A 7,814-nucleotide genomic window follows, 5' to 3' on the forward strand; every position below is an offset into this window, starting at 1 on the left:
GGATGGGGTGCTGACTCATCGCAGAGCCCACTAACACACCATACACTCACGCGCCGTTCACTCACGCGCTGTTCACTCACACCTATGGGCAATTTGGTAACTCCAGTAAACTCAGCATATTTTTGAACTGTGTGGGAGTATTTATCATACATGCATTTCCTTTAACGATATATCGGTATTTACAAATGAGCATGAAAAAGGACCCAACTGTGTTGTATTTTAGTGTGCATATTAATCTTTGATATCCAATCCGTTTCAGTGTGGGATGTTAGAGACGGAGGCCTTCTTCCAGAGGATGCCTGTACTCGCTGATCAGGGGCTCCACCCTTTCCTCCGTGGCATAAAAACGTTTTTGTTTTCATTATCTTGAACCTGCGTCACACACACAAAAAATGAATCAGTGTTTGGAAATGAATTGAGTTCTTGAGTGTCGACCCTTAAGAGGCAATTCAAAGAGTCAACGCTTTAGTACAGTATTGTAGTGAAACAGTAGATATGTGGGCTTGGCCCTAAGAAATGTGCGTAAATGGGAGGTGACCAGTCAGCTATTGCTAAGGACGCTCCTTTATTTATCTGTCAAAATTGCTTAAGAACATAGAGCTTCATAATTGTTGTGAAATTATTTCTGTACAACCGCATGTGTCTCTGTGGTGTAAATGATCTGCATTGAATTCTGCCAAAGTTTAAATAAAAATTCCCCATTGTGGTTTTGCTGTGTTTTTGCCATCTTGATGTCTATGTCGTTTAAGTCTGTAACACGGATTTCACTGGTAATCAGAGTTCCAGTTATTCTATGATATTACTTGTAGAAATAACCCTAACCCTCCTCACTTCATGAATCATATGTATGTGTACAATCTGAGTCATTGATAATGTGGCTCATTATTATGTCATTATAATTTTTATACTGTTTCACTTTAAGTATTCAAACAAAAAGACATATTGCATATTAAAATTATTTTTACATTGTTTCTTGGGAAAACCCTTATTCTATATTAAGCAGATAATGACAAACTATTACTGTTAGTAGGATCAAAGGATTTACCCAAGAACAAAGAATTCTTTAATTCAACTAATTTTTTCATTAATAAATTTACTAAAAGAAAGGGATTATACTGTAAAATTTGATTACGGGTGCATCTGCACTAAATAAGCAAGAATCCTAGACAGGTTTTTATTAGACCATTGTGAAATTAATTTAAACAATAAATCAACATAATGATTCCACAGAATAACTATGTTTGTAATTGTGTGCAAATAGTTACGAAGTTGCAAGTTGACTGCAGAGTCTCAAAATATTATTTCCACCAAACAGCTCATAAAGGTATGGAGAACATCACTGTCATTTTCTGATGCTGACCTGCCTCAATACTTTAAGAACAGCACTATTAATGAGCTTTTTCAAGCTAAAGATTAAGGCTGAATGATAAATAGTGACAGATGCATGAATGAGATGCCTTATGAACAATGGATACAGTGAGGATTTATCTAGATTAGGCTGCATTGTGTGATGTTTTTGGTCTTTGCAGATCCGGCTCACGATCCGAGTCGGTTCCTGTCCATTTCTGGGGCTGAAGCTAAAGGTAAAGCCTCACTATTGTTGATCCCTGTTTGCTCATTAAGCCACAGGACCATTGCTATTTATAGGTGTCACTAAGTGAGTTTTCCTGAATATACTGTTCTGTATAAACACAGTCACACATCTCTGCAATACTGAATACCATTTGTTGATCTGGAATAGACTCAAAATGACCAAACGTAACACAGTTTTCTTACCAGCAAGCACGTGGTCAGGGGTTGACTACATACATCCCAGTTCGGTTTTTCTTGGGTTTATCGAAATCCTCCGGCTACAGGGAAATTTGGAATAGATTAAAAGGGGCAACTGTGTCAAAAGGAACTTCAATTTCCCTGTAAAATCAATTTGACTGAGTGTGGATTAAAGATCCCTTTGATAATTACTGAGATGGCTCTACAAAGCTAAAAGAAATTAGGAGCAAGTTACCCAAACAAATCCAGGCCAACAAATACTACAAAATTAGCCTAAAATTTGAAATAATCTGGTTTTGGGCTCATATCAAGATGCTATCATAAGTAACTTTATGGTCCTGTAGTTTGTCTTTGTTGGACTGAATCCAAATGACATCGTTCTGATCCTATAACAATTCAAATCTTGAATTCCAGATATTTTTTGAATCACCGACCACAGCATTAATATTTTCATTAATGGCCAGACATATTTAATGATTTGATGGACTGAAGGAAGGGTTTCATTCCGAAAAAGCCCTACATGATAATTAAAATGCTTTTGGAACCATAAAGAAAATACCAAATACCCAAGGAAAATACCAAAAACACTTTTCCAGGGTCCTACACAGATTAGAGAAGCCTGGTGTGAGTGTCTTACGTAGATCTTGTTTAAAGATCCTTTTGATAATTACTGAGATATGTTTGCAGAGTTCATCGATCGTCTTGTTGTTTTTTGCTCAACAGACAGAACTCCTTATACGAAGACCTACATTAATATTAGAAACAGTCGCAGGTGATTCAAAGTGACTGAATGAGCCCTGAAGCAGTCAGTGAGTTTCGGGGCCCATCAGTGAGCCCCAATTAACTTTGCAACACACAATGGTGACTGTGATGCCAGATACAATCTGAGCATCTGTCAAATGTTTGCTTTCGAAATATTAGTTGGGAGTTACAACATGTTTCTTGTGAGATAAGTTAATAGTTTCTTCCCAAGATACCACACGCCACTGCCATTTATCTAATCAGTGATGATTAAAATGAATGATTACAACACTGATCACGTTATGTCCAGTTTCACAAGCCCACACGTGAGGACTAATGTTTTTTATTACCCCGAATACACACTGTACGTGGGAGTGGACAGGATTTCACCAGCGTAGATATCTTACATAGATCTTTCCATTGAGGTCCTTTGATTGGAATTCAGGGGCACTGGGCTCTCCATTCAGCTTCTCATAGGGATTCGGCTCTCCTGTCACGTCTGTAGGGCTAGTCTCTTCCTGACGACAGCACCAGCGCCAGAGCTGGGAAGATGGATCACACTGTAGTCAGATACGTTCAGAGGCAGGCCACAGCCAATCAGTGCCAAAGGACACAACAGGCAGGACTCACCGCAAGGATGAAGAATATGAGGAGGAGAAGCAGGATCACAGAGGCCAGCACCAGCAGGGCGATACCCCAGCCTGGAACTCCATCATGGCTGGAACCGGCCACTGAAGGTCCCTTGTGGGACTGCGTTGTGTTGGGTATCTTCAGATGTTCTGTCATTAGGGTGCTGTGAGTGGTGTTTGTGGTCATTTTGGGAGGAGTACTGGTGTGGCTTGATGGATCCCTAGTCATGGTGGTGTTGCTGTATGGTGCTACAGCTGTCCCTGAAGGAGAAGATGTGGTGTCTGATCTTGACATAGTTGGCCCATGTGTAGGCCATATAAATCTAGTTGTTTCTTTGGGAAGACCACTAGTACGATGACTATGGCTGGACAGAGGACCAATTGTTATTTTTGTTGAGTAAGTACTGTTCTTTAATGGAGTAGTCGCTGAAATAGTGGCATGATTGGGTGGAGGACTAGTTCTGATATTCGTGGAATGAGTAGTATTTTTTGATGGAAAAGGGCTTGAACCATTTACTCTGTCATCAATATGGCTTGATGGTCTAGTTGAGATTTTTATGAAATCAGTAGTATTTTTCGACGGAGTAGTGGTTGAAATGTTAATGTAACTGTTAGTAATTTGGCTTGATGGAATACTATGTGTGTGACTTGTGGAATGAGTAGTCTTTTTTAATTGAGCAGTGGTTGATCGATTTGGTCTGTTAGCAGTATGGTTTGATGGAGATATAGTTGTATCATTTGTAGTACTTTTTGATGATGCGGTGGTTGAACCATCAACTCTGTGAGTTACATGGCCTGATATTGGACTAGTTGTGTTGTTTGTGGAATTAGTAGTATCTTTTGATGGAACAGTGGATGAACATTTTGTTTTTTGAGTAGCATAGCTTGACGAATGGCTAGTTGTCTTATCTGCTGTACTCTTTGATGATGCAGTAGATGAACCAGTATTTCCATGACTAACATGGCTTGACGAAGGGCTGGACGTGTATTTTGTGGGATTAGTTTTTTTGGATGGAATGGTAGTTGAACCACTTATTTTTTTAGTAGTGTGGCTTGATGGATGGCTAGTCATTTTATTTGTAGTATGCTTTGATGATGCAGTAGATGAACCACTGTTTCCATGACTAACATGGCTTGACAAAGGGCGAGTTGTGAATTTGGTTGGATTAGTATTTTTTGATAGAACAGTGGTTGAGCTACTTGTTTTTTTAGTAGTGTGGCTTGGGTGGCTAGTTGTGCTGCTTGTGGATTTTCTGGACAGAGTACTAGTTGAGACTTTTGATACAGTAATTGTATGATGTACTGTATGACTTGTTGAGTGTGTTGGAGAATTAGTTCTTCTTGGTGTGGACCTACTAGTTGAATGAAACTTAGTATTATGAGTAGTCAGGTGACTGGTATGTAGAATGTAATGCTGAGTCGTCCTGGGGAGCGGAGTTGTAGTGGCCCCCGGCACAGGCGCCGGTACTGGGGTCGCGACATCTGAACAGATTAAACAGCTTTCATTAATATTTCCATCTGTAATAATCAAATATTCTCAGCAGAAATTAGAGCAAGAAAAGAATAAAACAAATCTGCGGCTTAATCGCGAAGTGGCCAAAAAAATCCATTACCGCTGCTGTATTTCATGTTCAGTATCAGGACCTTTGGTGGATTTGCAGCAACAGCCCTTAAGAATAAATTCTTCACCACATACTGATTAATAAATATTGTGGAGAAGGCAATTGTTGAGTTTGCAATCACTGATCCATTGCTGAAAACATAAAGGACGTCAAATCACAAACTGCATGTGAACACCATTATAGTTAGAAAATGTAATCCAAACTGTTAACTTCAATAATAATAATAATAATAATAATAATAATAATAATAATAATAATGTTTATGGCACAGAATGCAACTAGAAAACTAGAAATTACAATTTAAACAATTGCATGACTACCTGAAGGTCATGTTTAAAAGACCCATATACGTATTGACAGTGTCGCAGTGTGAACAGCCGAAGACACTCTTGAACTGAAAGACAACAAACAAACGGATCATTACGGTTTTGCATTGTCATTGAACATTTTATCCAAGCAGAAAACAGAAACTAAAATAGCAAATTAACCTTGCATAAGATTAGGTAAAAGACAATCAATCCTCAAATGCATGTTGACCAAATTCTACAGCTATTTAGCTATTTCCTGTAATCATACAGTTTAGTGTTTATAAATATTTGTGTATATCTATTTCAGTAAATAGTTCTTGTTAAGGTATGGAAATGAACATAGTCAGGCTCCTACCAGCTGTGTAACTTCTGCATACAAAGTTTTGTAGTTCTGAGATTTGGGGTTTCTGAGTGATTCAATGTAGATGCGATTCATGATTTCAATGGGGAAGTAGTAGGCCGAGATTTCAGTTGTCGTGCTCCTGATTGCCCGGACCGGAAAGTAGGACCGGGGTGCTTGGAGGGGGCTAACGGTGAAGCCACCTGCCGAGGAAAGGATCAGCTGAAACGTGGAGCTGCAGATATGGGAAGCGTGAAAGCCTGTCATGGTGCTGCTTCAGAAACCTCCCTGCTCCTTCTTGGCGTCACTGAGTCGCAAAGTTCACCTGGGATCCACCGTGAGATCTGAAGGCTGCACTTTTTAAACTTGCCGTCATGGAAAAGCAAAGCAACACATCTGAAGACAACTAAAACTAAGAAAACTGTCTGTCACCTCCTCAATCCTCAACGCTCCCCCCCGCCGAAAAAGTAGCTGCATGAAGATGTTCAACTATGTCTCGTTAAATGGACGATTAAAGCCCTGTATCTACACTTAAGGTGAGAAGTTCTGTTCTCCTTCATGGGCTACAGTCTGATCCTTAGTTCCTGGTTTGGGTTTTTCCATGCATGACTTTCCTTCCATATCTTCTACCTATTTTGGAATATCCTTCGATAATCTATCTGAGCCCGATCGACCTTAGCCTGGCTTTGAGTGTTGGATTTGATTTTTGGTGTGGCGATGACAAACAAACTCCTGTAACTGGATAGCTATCAGATGGAAACCCTCTGATATTACGCTATACTATTATTAAGCTCGAGAAGTACTGAATCATCATTGACATATTTTAAAGTCTTATGGATTTGCTCTGCTTACCATAATTTTAATGTTTTGCTGACGCTTATCTCCCAAAGACAAAGACAGAAAAAATTACCATGAATAAATGACGAAGAAAAACGTCTAACCTCATCATGGAAATTTTTACATAATCATCAGATTCAATTACAAAGTGATGGATTGATTGTTGTAAAACATATACAATGCAGGTTTTAATTGTATCAGCACAACATATTATTTGCACATGTTGACTATTATGTTTGTATTGATTTCACTATTAGGGATTCATCAAAATGCTCTGTGGAAGAGTGTGGAATTAATAAACAGTTAGTAGGCTGATGAATTAAAATACTAGAAGAAAAAAGGAATCATTATCCTAAATACTGATCTGAACTTTCGTCTTTTCTCATTATCTTCTCCTCCTCCAAGTTCAGTCACACACACTATTGATATTCACATTAACACGTAAACATTTCCTGCGATTAGAGAACATTACTGAATTAATATTTAGAGTCATTTGAATCTTTTAGTACGTTCATCGGTCAGCTATTCACAATTTTTTCGTAAAAATTAAGACGCAGCTCAAGTAATTACTTCTTACCTGAAATGACAAAAACGGTTGCGCAAATTGCGATCCTAAATGGCGTAATAGGTCCTTGTACCATCCTCAGTCAAAGTTAGGCCTATAATAGGAAAATGAGAAAAGGCCAAAGACTTTGTATGTCTCTGTAAAGCGGTCTTCGTGCGCATCTGTCAGATAAAGAGGTTCTGTAGGCGTCTTATATTAACGAGGAATTACTTAAGTACCATGTGCACCCCCTGGGCGGGATCTTCTGCAGCTGAAACGCACAAGGAGCCGGTATCACAGCGCCGCTATTTCAAACAATTCATATGGGACATTTGACATGGTATGAATTATGACGGTGTAAAATTATCAGCAATGTTCTGTCATGTATAATTTATAACGCCGCATAATTTTGATCTCACGTAGGAGGAAACGCATTTTTCTTTGTAGGGCAAGCAACGCGTGCATTTAGATGAATGTCAATATTTTGAATCGCGTTTTAAAAATAGCCTTTGGTAAAACTTTGGACCCTTCATTGTTAGAAGTGTTGATTTTGCAGGGATAAGAATACAAAAGTATAAATATGTATATTTATATATTGCTCTCAACATTACTACCTTTTTGTTCAGATTGATTTATTAATTGTACTATACGTGCTGTTGATCTTTCCCGATTCCTCAGCTGACATCAGTATAAAAGATTAATTTCATTTGTACCATCTACATACACAACAAACAAACAAACGAAATGCTATTTTGCAATTTGCTAAAAACAAAAATTGACTGAACATGTCGGTGAGGTAGCCCATTCAATTAAAAGTCTAATCCTGCCCATTTTCAATAAAAGTGTTATTTTCAGCTCGGTTGGATCTCGATCTAAAATAAGACGGATGACATATTTAAATAATGTTGCATTAGATATAAAATGCCTAATCTTAAATGCAATTTTACATTCGATTCTGATCAATTTAGAAGGGCATTAACAGAAGTATTAAATGTTACTAAATATAGCCTATAATGGGTTATT

The 7,814-nt window shown here is 38.3% G+C and overlaps 2 long non-coding RNA genes across 2 annotated transcripts; both read right to left on the reverse strand.

Moving 5' to 3' along the window:
• Positions 1 to 255: 255 nt before the first annotated feature.
• LOC111846909 (uncharacterized) lies at positions 256 to 3,276 on the reverse strand. Its single transcript, XR_002838972.2, has 4 exons — positions 3,142 to 3,276; positions 2,919 to 3,053; positions 1,777 to 1,850; positions 256 to 372 (listed from the first exon to the last, which is right to left on the reverse strand). It is a non-coding gene; the product is annotated as an uncharacterized lncRNA (long non-coding RNA).
• Positions 3,277 to 5,073: 1,797 nt separating this feature from the next.
• On the reverse strand, positions 5,074 to 6,911 carry LOC140581927 (uncharacterized). The gene is made up of 3 exons (XR_011984973.1): positions 6,825 to 6,911; positions 5,426 to 5,613; positions 5,074 to 5,156 (listed from the first exon to the last, which is right to left on the reverse strand). It is a non-coding gene; the product is annotated as an uncharacterized lncRNA (long non-coding RNA).
• Positions 6,912 to 7,814: the final 903 nt, after the last annotated feature.

This window comes from Paramormyrops kingsleyae, chromosome 23 (genome assembly GCF_048594095.1).
Source record: "Paramormyrops kingsleyae isolate MSU_618 chromosome 23, PKINGS_0.4, whole genome shotgun sequence".
NCBI classification, from domain to species: domain Eukaryota; kingdom Metazoa; phylum Chordata; class Actinopteri; order Osteoglossiformes; family Mormyridae; genus Paramormyrops; species Paramormyrops kingsleyae.